Source organism: Podarcis raffonei, chromosome 7 (genome assembly GCF_027172205.1).
Source record: "Podarcis raffonei isolate rPodRaf1 chromosome 7, rPodRaf1.pri, whole genome shotgun sequence".
Lineage (NCBI taxonomy): Eukaryota > Metazoa > Chordata > Lepidosauria > Squamata > Lacertidae > Podarcis > Podarcis raffonei.
Genome location: NC_070608.1, coordinates 7,398,105 through 7,413,050, shown reverse-complemented (window position 1 = coordinate 7,413,050; position 14,946 = coordinate 7,398,105).

Below are 14,946 nucleotides of genomic sequence, written 5' to 3'. Positions count from 1 at the left end.
TAAAAGGAAAGGTAAAAGGACCCCTGACCATTAGGTCCAGTCGTGACCGACTCTGGGGTTGCGGTGCTCATCTCGCTTTATTGGTACAGCTTCCAGGTCATGTGGCCAGCATGACTAAGCCGCTTCTGGCGAACCAGAGCAGCGCACGGAAACACCGTTTACCTTCCCGCCAGTCCGGTACCTATTTATCTACTTGCACTTTGACGTGTTTTCAAACTGCTAGGTTGGCAGGAGCAGGGACCGAGCAACGGGAGCTCACTCTGTCGCGGAGATTCGAACCGCCGACCTTCTGATCGGCAAGTCCTAGGCTCTGTGGTTTAACCCACAGCGCCACCCGCGTCCCTTTTTATTCCAATCCTACTAACGATTTTAACTGTTTACAATGGTTTTTAAGATAAATTATAAATTTCCCCCATTCCTTATTAAAATTTTGGTCTTCCTGATTTCTGATTCTTCCGGTCATTTTTGCAGTTTTGGCATAATCCATCAACTTAATCTGCCATTCTTCTCTGGTTGTCTCACCCCTCGCTAGCATGATTTAGGCCCAGTTCCAGTAAACTCCTGTTCAGCTTCTGCTTGCGGGACAAGGTGCTTCGAAAACATTTTGCTCCCTTGCTTCCTCTCCCAGAGGGTGAATGAAGTGAGTGCAAAAAATGCACATTGTGTTTGAGGGAGAGCTATTTATGACCGCGTGGGCTGTAAAAACGCAAAAGGCAGTGACAAAGTGCCGGCTGCGTACGCGCAGAACGCCGCTGTCAATGTGGCGTGTAATGGGGCTGTAACTTAATTTACTACAGGGCCTGCATATTGCTGCAGGATACATCATCCCTCTCAACACTCTGTTCCGTGCGGTAGATAGATGTGATTGTGGCTCATAGATTAAGCAGAGGCATGTATTATTACTAAGGCTGTTGCAGAGCTAGAAAGCCTCTCCCTGCCCAAGGTGTAATCGCCAGAAAACATACTCTGCTCAGCGAAAAGCCAGGATAATGCAATATTAAAGCAAGAACAATATGCGCTGTCAAAGTCGATGGGTGAGTCTGCATTGCTTGCGCTCCTCAGAGTGGGCTATAGATTTCGTCTTTTTTTGTTGTTGTTTAAGTTGCAGAGATGATTCAGATAAAAGGCTAATTAGATCAGGCCTACCCTTTAAAAATGGATTTTCTTTCCCTTGGCCCTCTTACCCTGAAGAGAAGGCTGAACCTGTTGCAAAGCATACATACAAAACGCTGGACTGTGAGTCAGTTAAAATGGTTGAAAGCTCTGATTCCCCACCCGCTTGGCAGGAAGGCAAGGGACTCAAACCCACAGGGTTACAGGCTAGTGAGAATACCACAGAGTCCTCACCTGTTTAAAATGCCACAGTTCAACCCAAGCAGATGGAAACTAATTTTGGCTACCCTAGTGCCTCTGAGTATATACAGAGTGAGTTCCCCAAAGCTCCCTTGCAGCTTACATTCATTTAAGTGTGCTGTACTCAGAGGATTTTCCAAATCCTCCAACATTTCTCCGATGAAAGTAAGAACGTCCTATTTAATAATAATAATAATAATAATAATAATAATAATAATAATAATACTCCACCCATCTGACTGGGTTGCCCCAGCCACTCTGGGCTGCTTCCAACATATGTAAAAAACACATTGAAACATTATATATTAAAAAAAACTGCACAGGGCTGCCTTCAGAGAGAGCCAGTGTGGTGTAGTGGTTAAGAGTGGTGGATTCGTAATCTGGTGAACCGGGTTCGATTCCCCGCTCCTCCACATGCAGCTGCTGGGTGACCTTGGGCTAGTCACACTTCTCTGAAGTCTCTCAGCCCCACTCGCCTCACAGAGTGTTTGTTGTGGGGGAGGAAGGGAAAGGAGAATGTTAGCCGCTTTGAGACTCCTCAGGGTAGTGATAAAGCGGGATATCAAATCCAAAGTCGTTGTCTTCTTCTTCTTCTTCTTCTTCTTCTTCTTCTTCTTCTTCTTCTTCTTCTTCTTCTTCTTCAGATGTCTTCTAAAGGTTGTATAGTTACTTATCTCCCTGGCTCAGAGGTCACATGACTCCATACCCTCCAACATTTCTCCGATGAAAATAGAGACATCCTAAGGAAAAGCGGGACATTTCGGGAACAAATCAGAAACTGGGATGGCTTCTGTAAATCAGGGACGGTCCCTGGAAAATAGGGACACTTGGAGGGTCTGAGTTTCCAAGTGGCTTGTGCCTTTGCAAAACTAGGAGTTGGAGGCGGGTCTCACCTCACTGCGATATTCCTAGCAATCTTACCCTCACCTTGACTAGATCAAAGGACTAACTTTGCTTCCCACTTTGGTCACGCCATCCCAAAAACTGAAAACCGAAATCCAAGAGAGGAGCATATACAGTACAACTCTCAACAATTGTTTATGCCTCCTTTCGAACCTTTTTCCTTCTGCTATCATATCAATTTGACTCTGGCATGTCTAGTCCACCAAGGGTGAAGAACTTGTAGCCTTCCAGGTGTGGCTGGCTGTCAACTCCTATCAGGCCCAGCAGTCAGAGATGGCACAAGTTAGTTCCAACAACATTTGGAGGGGCAGTACAGTGGTACCTCGGGTTACATACGCTTCAGGTTACATATGCTTCAGGTTACGGACTCCGCTAACCGAGAAATAGTACCTTGGGTTAAGAAATTTGCTTCAGGATGAGAACAGAAATCGTGCTCCAGAGGCGCAGCAGCAGCAGGAGGCCCCATTAGCTAAAGTGGTGCTTCAGGTTAAGAACAGTTTCAGGTTAAGAACAGACCTCCGGAACGAATTAAATACTTAACCCGAGGTACCACTGTAGTTCTTCACTCTGGGGGTAGCCCCTTCATCTTCATCATCCTCAGTTGCAACGATACCTAAAACAAGAGCAGGAAATGTGTGTTTTTCCTGAATTCTCTTCTGGGAAACCTTTTGAGAGTCATGTGCTAAGTGGTAGCAGGGCCAGGGCAAAAGTGGGTGGAGCAATCGGTGTGCATCTTGCCTTGGTGCAGTCAGTTAGTTTCTGCACACATTTCAATCTATCCTTCATGTAGGCAAGCAAGAGGTGTTATCAGAGTTCAAGGACACATTCCACCCAGGTACTCCCTCTGGGTACAGACTGTTGACATTTCCATTCCACCTTAAGGAGCAGACGTGTGGAATTGTTGCATGTCACATGTCTGTTTACATTCCAGCACAGTATGCTGGGGACTTCCGTTGCGTATATTTTTTGCTTTTAGCTGTTCTCTCTGAGACAACATGGGAGACAACATGCTTCTTTGTCCTGATTTATGATTAATAAATCTGTAGTTGTAGTATGCTTCCACAAGCCTCACGCCTATTCTGTGTGCGCAGTTCATTCTGCTGATAGTGTGCCCGGGCTTTGGAGCCCGGGTTGCTGATTTACATCGGAGCTGAGGCGATGGTCTTCACATCGGGACAGCTGGAAGGGAGTGGCCCAGCTGGGGCTTGCCAGCTGGCCTCCTGGCCCTCTGCATGCTGACACAGACCAGGGCCATTGAGGGATGTGGCCTGGTGTGCATCCCAAAAGTCTGCCTTGGAGGACCACCTTTGGCTCCCAGGCCTGAGTATCCTGACCTCTGCCCTAAGGACATGCAGATGCATCTTCTTCACTTTGTCCCTTGTAAATCATAAAGGCATAAAAGGTCAGTGGCCCATCGAGTCCAGCATCCTGTTCTCACAGTAGTGAACCAGGTGCTTGTGGTAAAACCACAAGCAGGAATGGAGCAGAAGAACACTAGCCCCTCCTGTGGTTTCAAGTAATCTGTATTCAGAAACATTACTGCCTCTGACTATGGAAAAAGAATATCATGGCTAATAGACATTGATGGCCCTCTCCTCCATTGATTTGTCCAATCCTATTTTAAAGCTTTTAATGAGAGTGAAAGAGGAAACCACAAAATATGGTCTGAAGCTCAACAGCAAAAAAACGAAGATCATGCCCACCGGGCCCATCGCCTCCTGGCAAATAGAAGGGGAAGAAATGGAGGCAGTGAGAGATTTTATTTTCTTGGGTTCCATGATCACTGCAGATGGTGACAGCAGTCACGAAATTAAAAGACGCCTGCTTCGTGGGAGAAAAGCAATGACAAACCTAGACAGCATCTTAAAAAGCAGAGACATTACCTTGCCAACAAAGGTCCGTATAGTTCAAGCTATGGTTTTCCCAGTAGTGATGTATGGAAGTGAGAGCTGGACCATAAAGAAGGCTGATCACCGAAGAATTTATGCTTTTGAATTCTGGTGCTGGAGGAGACTCTTGAGAGTCTCATGGACTGCAAGAAGATCAAACCTATCCATTCTGAAGGAAATCAGCCCTGAGTGCTCACTGGAAGGGCAGATCCTGAAGCTGAGGCTCCAATACTTTGGCCACCTCATGAGAAGAGAAGACTCCCTGGAAAAGACCCTGATGTTGGGAAAGATTGAGGGCACAAGGAGAAGGGGATGACAGAGGACGAGATGGTTGGACAGTGTTCTCGAAGCTACGAACATGAGTTTGACCAAACTGCGGGAAGCAGTAGAAGACAGGGGTGCCTGGTGTGCTCTGGTCCATGGGGTCACGAAGAGTCGGACACGACTAAATGACTAAACAACAACAAATTTTAAAGCTATCCAAGTTGTCTGGCTGCCACTGCCTCCTGTGGGAGCAAGTTGCATAGTTTCTCACACACACACACACACACACACACACACTTGTCCTCCTCCCTAACCCACACCTAAATTTAAACCAGGGTTTCCCAAAGTTGGGTCTCCAGATGTCTTCGGACTACAACTCCCATCATCCCTAGCTAGCAGGACCAGTGGTCAGGGACGGTGGGAACTGTCATCCAAAAACAACTAGAGACCCAAGTTTGGGAAATCCTGGTTTGAACTATAAGCTCTTTGCCTCTTGAAGCAGGAATGGTGATGGAGTTATAAATAATAACCTTAATTATTTATGAAAAGCCTCTCACACTTTGAGAATTATAGCCATATTTTTTTAAAATGACCACATCAGAGTTGGGGAGCATTTATATTTGGAGAAACTAAACAAAAATTGCCTTGGCTTATTTCCTGTTTCTTTATACATTCCTGCCTGGGAGATGAGCCAGTTTGATGCAATAGAGTTGATGACAATCGACATTTGCTGGTGTAGGCACATTGAAACGGGAAACCTCCAGGCAGCAACAGGACTCTTGCCCATTGTTGCTTGCTAATCTGGAAAGTGTCGTTTAATAGACTCTCATCCTTTTTTTCTTTTTTTCTTTTTTCACTATGTGGCTTAATAATAAATGCAAGCTAAGACCCACTGCCAACGGTGCTCAATTACTCTGCCAAAACCCCTTGGAGAAGAGAAGAAAGATGTATTGAAAACTGGGACCAGATTTGCTTGTTTGCAGACTCAGTGGCTATTGAGAAATGCTGGTTCAGGGCCAGGACTATGAACAACCAATTTGTCCGCAGACATGAGCAGATGAAATGCCTCCCTGCCCAAGGCAATCTTCTCAAACCTGATGCCCTTCAGCTGTTGCTAGACTTCAGCTCCCATCACTCCTGGCATTTGGCCATGCTGGCTGGGGCTGATGGGATGTGGAGTCCATCAACATTTGGGTTACACCAGTTTGGGGGAAGGGTGACCTAAGGCTTTGCTAGGCATTGCTTACCTTCTAAGTGCACCTTCCTAATAATAATAATAATAATAATAATAATTATTATTATTATTATTATTATTATTATTTATTTATACCCCGCCCTTCCCGGTTCAGAAAACCAGGCTCAGGGTGGCTAACAACAAATTTAAAACACTTAATTGATGCAACAAAAAACAGCATAAAATACAGTATAAAATGTGAATAACAATAATTTCAGAATTCAAAAATCAATTTAGGGGGGAAATCCATCCAATAAACATTAGATGATCACCAGGGCTAGGTGGCTAAATTAGTCCTATTTGGGCCAGCGAGGAGACCAGGGGGTAATTAGCTGTGGGATCCCAGAGCAGGTAATCTTCATAAAAAGGGGAGGGGGAGGGAAGGAAGGGGAATAAAAGATCAGGTTAAATTCAAATTGAAAGCCAGGCAGAATAGCTCTGTCTTACAGGCCCTACGGAAGGAAGTTAAATCCTGTAAGGCCCTGGTCTCATGGGACAGAGCATTCCACCAGGTCGGAGCCATCACTGAGAAGGCCCTGGCCGTGGTGGAGGATAATCTGACTTCCTTAGGGCCCAGGACCTCTAAACTATAATTATTCATGGACCTTAAGGTCCTCTGCGGGGCAGACCAGGAGAGGCGGTCCCGTAAATACGAGGGCCCTAAGGCACAAAGCATTCCACCTGTTTTATAACTGTAACTATTTACACTTGATGTACATGTTTTTGTTCTGGAGATGTTTCACATTGTGCCTTCCCACATAGGATAGCAGCAACTCTCAGTTTCTGCAGCAACCCATGTCTCCCCAAAAGCTACTCTAGAGACCAGAGGTGCTCTGAATCGAGTGATGGGGATGAGGTTGAAGGTTGAAAGGGACCTCAGCGAAAATCACCTCCTGCCCTCTCCTTCACCAACAAGATCTCAGGCCTTCCAGATGGAAGGAGCCTTTCTCTACATGGGAAGACAACTCTGCATTTAATCAATTATTTGTAGTATAAGAACTAATGAAAATTAAACGCATCAAGGACCTCCTTTGAAGCATTCTTCTCTCACACATAGCAGGGAACTTCCTCTTCTAAGTTGTTGTTGTTGTTGTTGTTGTTATTTATTCATTATATTTTTATGCCGCCCTGTCACAAAACAAAACACAAAATGCATAATAAAAATAAAAACAAGAACAGCCCAATAATCCCCCTTCCCCAACACCTTTTTAAAGGACATAGACTGTCAATCAGCCAAAGGTCTGGTTGAAGAGGTTTTCCTGGTGCCTAAAGGTGTTTAATGAAGACGACACCTGAACCTTCCTGGCGAGAGCATTCTACAAACAGGGAGCCACTGCATAAAAGGCCCATTCTCGTGTTTTATATATTTATTGAATTTATATTCCATCCTATACACAGAGGTCTCAGGGCGGCTCACAGAACAAAATCAAAATATAAAACCACATAATATATAAAAACAACAACCCGATAGCCCTGCCACAAAAAACCCACATTTTAAAAGGGCATAGGATGTCAATCAAATCAAGCAAAGGCCTGGTTAAAAAGGAACATTGTTGCCTGGTGCCTAAAGGTGTATAATGAAGGTGCCAAGCGGATGTCCCTGGGGAGAGCATTCCATAGACAGGGAGCCACTGCAGAGAAGGTCCTGCTCTTGTGTTGCCACCCTCCGGACCTCTCAAGGAGGAGGCACACAAAGGAGGGCCTCAGAAGATGACCTCAGGGTCTGGGTAGGTTCATATGAAAAGAGGTAGTCCTTGAGGTATTGCTGTCCTGACCCGTTTAAGGCTTTATCGGTAAAAAGCAGCACTTTGAATTGGGCCTGGAAACTAACTGGTAGCCAGTGCAGTTGGACCAGGATCGATGTACAGTGGTACCTTGGGTTACATACGCTTCAGGTTACAAACGCTTCAGGTTACAGACTCCGCTAACCCAGAAAGAACTTTGCTTCAGGATGAGAACAGAAATCTTGCTCTGGCAGTGCAACAGCAGCGGGAGGCCCCGTTAGCTAAAGTGGTGCTTCAGGTTAAGAACAGTTTCAGGTTAAGAACGGACCTCCAGAACGAATTAAGTTCTTAAACTGAGGTACCACTGTAATATGTTCAAACCGTCTTGCTCTGGTGAGCAACCTGGCTGCTGAATTCTGCACTAGCTGAAGTTTTTGAACCGTCTTCAGAGACAGCCCTACGTATAACGCATTGCAGTAATCTAACCTCGAGGTTACCAGAGCATAGACAACCGTAGTTAGGCTATCCCTGTCCAGATAGGGGAATAGCTGGGCCACCAGCTAAGGTGATGGAAAGCACTCCACACCACTGAGGCCACCTGAGCCTCGAGCGACAGCAAAGGATCCTGTTCTTATAGGGACCAACCAGATAACTATGGGATGTTCCAAAGCAGAACCTGAGAGCTCTTCTAGTTTGTGAATCCCAGCAACTGGGAGGTAGTACATAGCTATCTTGGCTGGTAGCCATTGCCAGGCTTATCCTCTATGAATCTGTCTAATCTTTTTTTAAAGACATCTAAGCTGGTGGCCGATGCTACAGCTTGTGGAAATGAATCCCATTGTTCAACTATGTGCTGTGTGAAGAAGTACTTTCTTTTCATCTGTACATTTTGCTTTGTTCTAGCCTTATTGGAGGTAGAAGAACTTCCTTCTCTCCACTTTCCCCAATCCATGCATAATGTTATACACCTCTATCATGCTTCCGCCAATTTCTGGTCGCAAAGGAATTTCATTTTAGTTGTTATTGTGATTCATTTTTAAACGATTGCTGGCTTTACAGGAATCATTTTTTAAAAAAAATCAAATGACATTTAGGAAGTGAGGAATAGTTTTACAGTGTTACAGCCCCCAAACCTATTAAACGTTATAAAATGTATATGAGCTTTATATTGTTTCTTTTTCTGCATGGTTATATTTTATGTATCTGCAAATGCGTCTGAAATATTCATATTACCACTATAATTTAAAAGGGGAGAAAGAAATAGATTTATACATCAAATGACAACTTTTGTTGCTGGTTGTAACTTTCCTAGTACGGAGAAAGAACTTTGCCAGCATCAACTCTCATGCAGATATTTTTCTCCTTGCCAAACATGGGCAGAATTCCTTGCACTTCAGATTTACTCGCAACTGTGACTTGGGGAAAAGTTGGTTCTGAAAATATTTCTAAAAGGACAGAAAATGCCAGGACAATAATATTCAAATGTATTGCCAGGGACGAATGCTACAAATTCTTGACCAAGAATTTGACCAAGAAACCAATGCACCCGGCTTATTATGATCTGAAGGAAAGCAACATTTTATATTTGTGGCTTTGGCCATGGAGCCAGTAAGAAAGTGAAGATTTTAGTTATGAAAAAAATGGTATCATGCCCAAGGTTATCTGGCCTGAGAGACTTTACTCTTGTCACTCAGTTACATTCCTTACCACCTGTGGTGAGACACACTCTCTCTTTATATTTTATTTTTGTCTATTTAACACTGCCAATTCGCAAATGCATATGAAGGGAGTCCGGCTTGACTGCTGTACAAAAATTCAAAACCTGCTACCACTATATATTTATTTTATCCCGTTTACTAAAACCTTAATCCATAACCCAGTAGATGTGATATTTTAGACATGGTACAAAGCATGCAAGACACATTTTAACAATTAAATAAAAATAGCAAGGTATTTGTTTATTATTATCTATACATTCAAAGTGAGGTAAAATGTAATATTTCAGTTGCCTTCTGTTTCTCCAAGACTTGCGTTTGCTATAGTAAGTTTATTTAAGTGACCATTATAGTGGTTTGCATGTTTCCTGCTGATGAAGTGCTGTTCCTAGCCCTAATTATATGCTAATGATCCTTAGGCCCTTTTACCCACTCAATCTCACTCCCAGGTCCTGGGCAGTGACATATCATGGGGAGAGGGGAGCACAAGGGCACAAAATGGTTAAAGGTGCAAAAATCTCAACCTCCAGTGCTGCCTAAACACAGCACTTCCATCGCTGGGCTCCACTGAAAATGGTTTCTCTGTGCAAACCAAGAAGTGACCTCTCCAGACAATCCTACTTTCTTATCTCTGTGGCTGCAATCTCCTGGGTGTTGGGGATGCCGTTAGACAGTTGAATGCACATGCGCCCTCCTTCCATTTGCCTTCCGGCCCCAAGAGCTGGCAACCCATGCTATGCCATGGGTTGCAGACTTTGGCTTTTCCCTCCTTTGTGTTGGAATCTGCGTTCGACCGAGCTGATAAAGCTCATCTTCCGGAATCGCCCTCCGACGTGATTAACGACCTGAGCCTTTGATGAGGCTCCAGGCACATTCCCATTCAGCAGAGAATCAAAGCAGCACGCGGAAGTGATGAGAGTTATGGCTACATCGCTATACTTTATTTCTTACTACGCAGACAGAAAACACATCCTCTCTCTGTGAAAGGCAGAGAGCAACTGAACAACAAAGGAACAGGAAACCAGTAACGTCACATCCGTCTCCCATAAGACTTCCCAACAGCCTGGAAGTTCTCTGGAATGTAAACAGAGTCTTGTGACTCCAAAGCAGCTGCACAGTGGCAAACAGAAACTAACACTTTGAACCATGCTTGCAGGGGCTTCATGTTATGGTCAGTTCTAGAATTCATATTATGCTGAATTCTCCTCACTGCCTGACAATCTTATATGGCCTCTCTGCCAATCTTGAGCTTAAACCAGTGATTCAGCTCTTTGAGGCCAGACTAGTATTTCCATCTTTCTCTGGGCCTTTCTGTTGGCCATTTTCCACCTGGTTCTGTTTCAGACTTCTCCCTCTTCTTGCTCTCTGTTTTTCTCTTGCCCCCCTCACAGTACTGGAACAGGCCTGTTTATATGCAAGCCAGCCTATCCTTCAACCAATCAGATCTGAGTGGAGAAGAGAATTCTCCAACTCATGACTTCTCCCGTCCAATGAGTGATCAAGAACATCCACCCAACAGGCCAATCAGAAGGGTAATTGTACAATTCTCTCTCCAAGCATTTAAAAGAACCCAGTTCACCCCCCCAAAAGCAGCCTCATATGACTAAATAACAGCTAACTGTTAGTAGCCAACAGATACACAGTATTTCAAATTTGACCCTTTACACGACTCACATACGAATGCGTTGTATCTCATCCAAACCCTGTTCCAGTAAACACATTTTAAAATGTGATTTCTCCACACTGTCCTTGGTCTGCATCCTCCTTGAGTGATTTTTGCCTGGAATGTGTCCTTGATAATGTCTCTTGAATGCCTAGACAGAGGGTGGAGGGGTGGGTGTATGTTTGTATATAGAAATCTCAAGATTTCATAGGAGCAGAATATAGCCCAATGCATCTGTTGCTCTGCTCACTTTTGCTTCTGTCCCCACTCACCTTTGCTTCTCACCACACCCACCACTGAAGGTTGCCCAGGGAAGGAATGCAACCCTCAGACTTAAAAAGTTTCCCCACCTCCGGTATATACTATTACAAATTGTACGGAAAGAAAACACAGAACACAAAGAGATATAAATATACATTACTGCGATTAACATGATGAAATGTTTTCCCCCCACATAAACAATAAAGCCTCTGTTTTGTAAATCACAGTAACGTTTCGTGATGAACCGGATTCTAAAAGGGATGCAGAGCAAGCCTTGGAGAAGCGCTGTTTGACGTTTTTATAATGAGACATACACATAATACTATAATTCAGGTGGGCACCATTGCCATTATAAGAGAACAAGGGAGGCATTCCAGCACCTCTTTTTCTAGAATAATAGCAGGGGATAAGTCTATCAACAGCGACAAATCCATGAGACCCAGCAGAGGCTGGCCCAGGAAGCATCTCCCCACCAATCTGAGTCTGCCTTCAGTCATCCCCACCTGCCTGTCTTCTTCCAACCAGTCCAGAGGGTGGCTATCAGCCTCCTTCTCCTTGGTATCAGTGTTGCCCTTGTAGAACTCAGTGTGGTTGAGAGCCAGTGTGGTGTAGTGGTTAAGAGCAGTAGACTCGTAATCTGGTGAACCGGGTTCGCGTCTCCACTCCTCCACATGCAGCTGCTGGGTGACCTTGGGCTAGTCACACTTCTCTGAAGTCTCTCAGCCTCACGCACCTCACAGAGTGTTTGTTGTGGGGGAGGAAGGGAAAGGAGAATGTTAGCTGCTTTGAGACTCCTTCGGGTAGTGATAAAGAGGGATATCAAATCCAAACTCTTCTTCTTCTTCACAGCAGGGACAGGAAGGTGACAAAATTAGAATTAGCTGACTCTGCCTGTTGTTGACTCTGGCTTAAGGTTACCAGATGTCCCCATTTCCCGGGGGCAGTCCCCGGATTTATAAATCAATCCCCTGTCAAAATCCATCTATTTAATAGGAAGTTGAAAAGTGTCCCCAGATTCATTGGGGAAAAAATCTGGTAACCTTACTCTGGCTTCCCACAGTGGCAGAGCATATGCCCACGCTGCCCAGGGCGGGTGTGCTCCCGAGGGGGGGGGCAGGACATGGAGGGTGCCCTGCCAGGCATGGGATAGACGTTTGGGTGCACAGAGTGGCCCGTGAGCCCTGCAGTCAGGGGCAGAGTGATCCATCCAAGGCGGACATTTGGAGTGTGCCCTCCGCCTGTGACTCCCAAGCCTCCCCCAAGCTGTCAAAACGAAGGAAGAAGGGGGGAATGCCACCGGCAAAGCAGCACAGCTCTCCCCCTTACCCCGACAGCTCAGGGTAGGCTTTGGAGTCATGGGTGGGTGGCGCGCCAAATGTCACCCCCTTCAGCGAGGGCACCCAGGGTGGACCGCCCCCCTTTCTCCGCCCCTGGCTCCCTGTACTGTTTGTCTCTGTGCCTTCCGCCCTACCACTTCCAGTGGGCACCAGTCACCACCAGTGATACCGAAATGGCACTTCCATGCACAAAGAATAGCAGGAGCTGAGGGACAAGCAGCAGAGAAGTTCTGTTTCAATCACAGTTTGTTGGTTCCAAGAGGTTCCTTGTTGGCCACTGTTGGCAACAGAGCTCTAGCTTAAATGACCCTTTTCAAGACAAGAAGCTACAGTTAGAACTGGATATGGAACAACTGATTGGTTCAAAATTGGGAAAGGAGTACGACAAGGCTGTATATTGTCTCCCTGCTTATTTAACTTATATGCAGAATTCATCATGCGAAAGGCTGGGCTGGATGAATCCCTAGCCGGAATTAAGATTGCTGGAAGAAATATCAACAACCTCAGATATGCAGATGACACAACATTGATGACAGAAAGTGAGGAGGAATTAAAGAACCTTTTAATGAGGGTGAAAGAGGAGAGCACAAAATATGGTCTGAAGCTCAACATCAAAAAGACGAAGATCATGGCCACTGGTCCCATCACCTCCAGGCAACAACAAGGCTCCCGTTATATTCTGAAATTCAGTCCTCTGGCTATCCGAATGCAAATTAAGCAGGTAAGAAGCTTAACAGGAAATTCCACAGTTGCCACTGGATCCATTTGCAGTCCAGCTGCAAACCACGAATGATTTGTCCTAAGGTGGCTACTGCGTTGCCCAACGGCAGCAATCTGCGAATTGGCCATGTTTAGCTCACTCTGTGGAAGCGCCTTTTCTGTTTCCAGGGGACGTTCTGCCAAGCCCGCTACCTCTGCGTACTGACAGCTTGACTACTTATGTCAGGGTGAGGTTGAGAAATGAGTTAATTTATGATTGCATGAAATGTTTGTCAAAGAGACAAAACTGTTGGATCGGTTGGCAGCATATAAAAGGATAAATACTGAGGAACACAATGACAGGAGCCAACATTTATTAAAATTATGGCCTGCAATGTTTTCAAGTAATGTTATTTCATTTGCTTGCTCATCAGGAGCTTTGAGAGGGAGCCTGCATCTGGAAGGAAGGAAGGAGAAGCCTCAGACACGCACATGAAGCTTGCACATTCCAAACGCTTATTTAAAAAATCATAGAAGTTAAATGGACCTTCTTACTGCATTTGACTAAAGGTAGTGAAAGATCTCTGCCAGACCTGCTGCCAGTTTGAGTGGACAACAGTGAACTAGACAGGCATATAGCATTATGTAATATTTATTTATTTGACAAATTTAAAATCTGCACTTTTCATAAAATATATCAATAGCAATATTAATATATATATATAATAAAATCAGCCTATACAGATCCACAGAGCACAATTAAAAATTAAAAATTGGCAGATACTCATGTTAGAATATTTACAACTAGCAAAACTGATGGGAAGAGTTAGAGGAGTATTGAACCAGAAAATATTTGGAGAATGGAGAATATTTAAGGATTATATAAGATCATATTGTACCAACCACACCATATTAGTAGAACTTGAGTGATACTTGTAAACACAACAAATACCGTTTGTGGAGTAGACGGGAACAATATTAAAGAATATAAAACTGTGTGGAAAAAACAATGACAGTATAAACAGTACAATGAGAATGATTGGAAGACTCGTTTTGTCAGAAGCCTTTATATTTAAGTATTAATTAGGAAGATTAAGTTCTTCTGCTTTTTCTTCGTTCTTTTTTTCTGTATTTTTTCTTAATTGTTTTTTCTTAATTGTTTTTTCTTTATTTTTTGTAGTATGAGATTGTAAATTCTTTGTATATGTGTGTAATTTAAATTAATAAAGATTATTTTTTTAAAATATATATATATATCAATTTAACACCAGCAGATACAGGAAGCTCCGCAGTTGGAGGGAGCAATGCTTCTGGAAACCAAATGAGAGGAGAGAGTGCTCTTGTGCTCTAGCCCTGCTTCAGGGTTTTCTACAGGCATCTGGATGACCACTGTGGAACAGGATGCTGAGCTAGATGTTCCTGATCCAGCAGGCCCAATGTTCTTATGCTTGGTTAAAAAGAAAAATTAAATCTGCAGGGCTAGCTAAACAGTACAGTTTTCAGGAGTCATTTGAAAGAAGGCAGGGGAGATTCCTGCAGAACCTCTAAAGGTAGGGCAGGGGCAGGCCTGCCACACTAAATGTCCCTATGCCTAGGAAAGGTTGACCATCACATCCCCAGCGTCAGGGGTAGTTTTCCAGTTCTTGGGAATCACAAGTGAAGAGAGTGCAGTTACGCTCAGGTCCTCCCAGTGGCATAGTGTAGGTTGCCAGTGCCCGGGGCTGCACAGAGGGGGAAGGGGAGAGAAGGAGACAGACAAAGTACGCATGCCACATTCAACTGTCTAATGGCATCCACATCCAGGAGATTGCAGCCACAGAAATAAGAAAAGAAAAGTCATTCCTTTGTCTGGAGAGGTAACTTCCTAGTTCGCATGGAGAAGACATTTTCAACGGAGCCCAGTG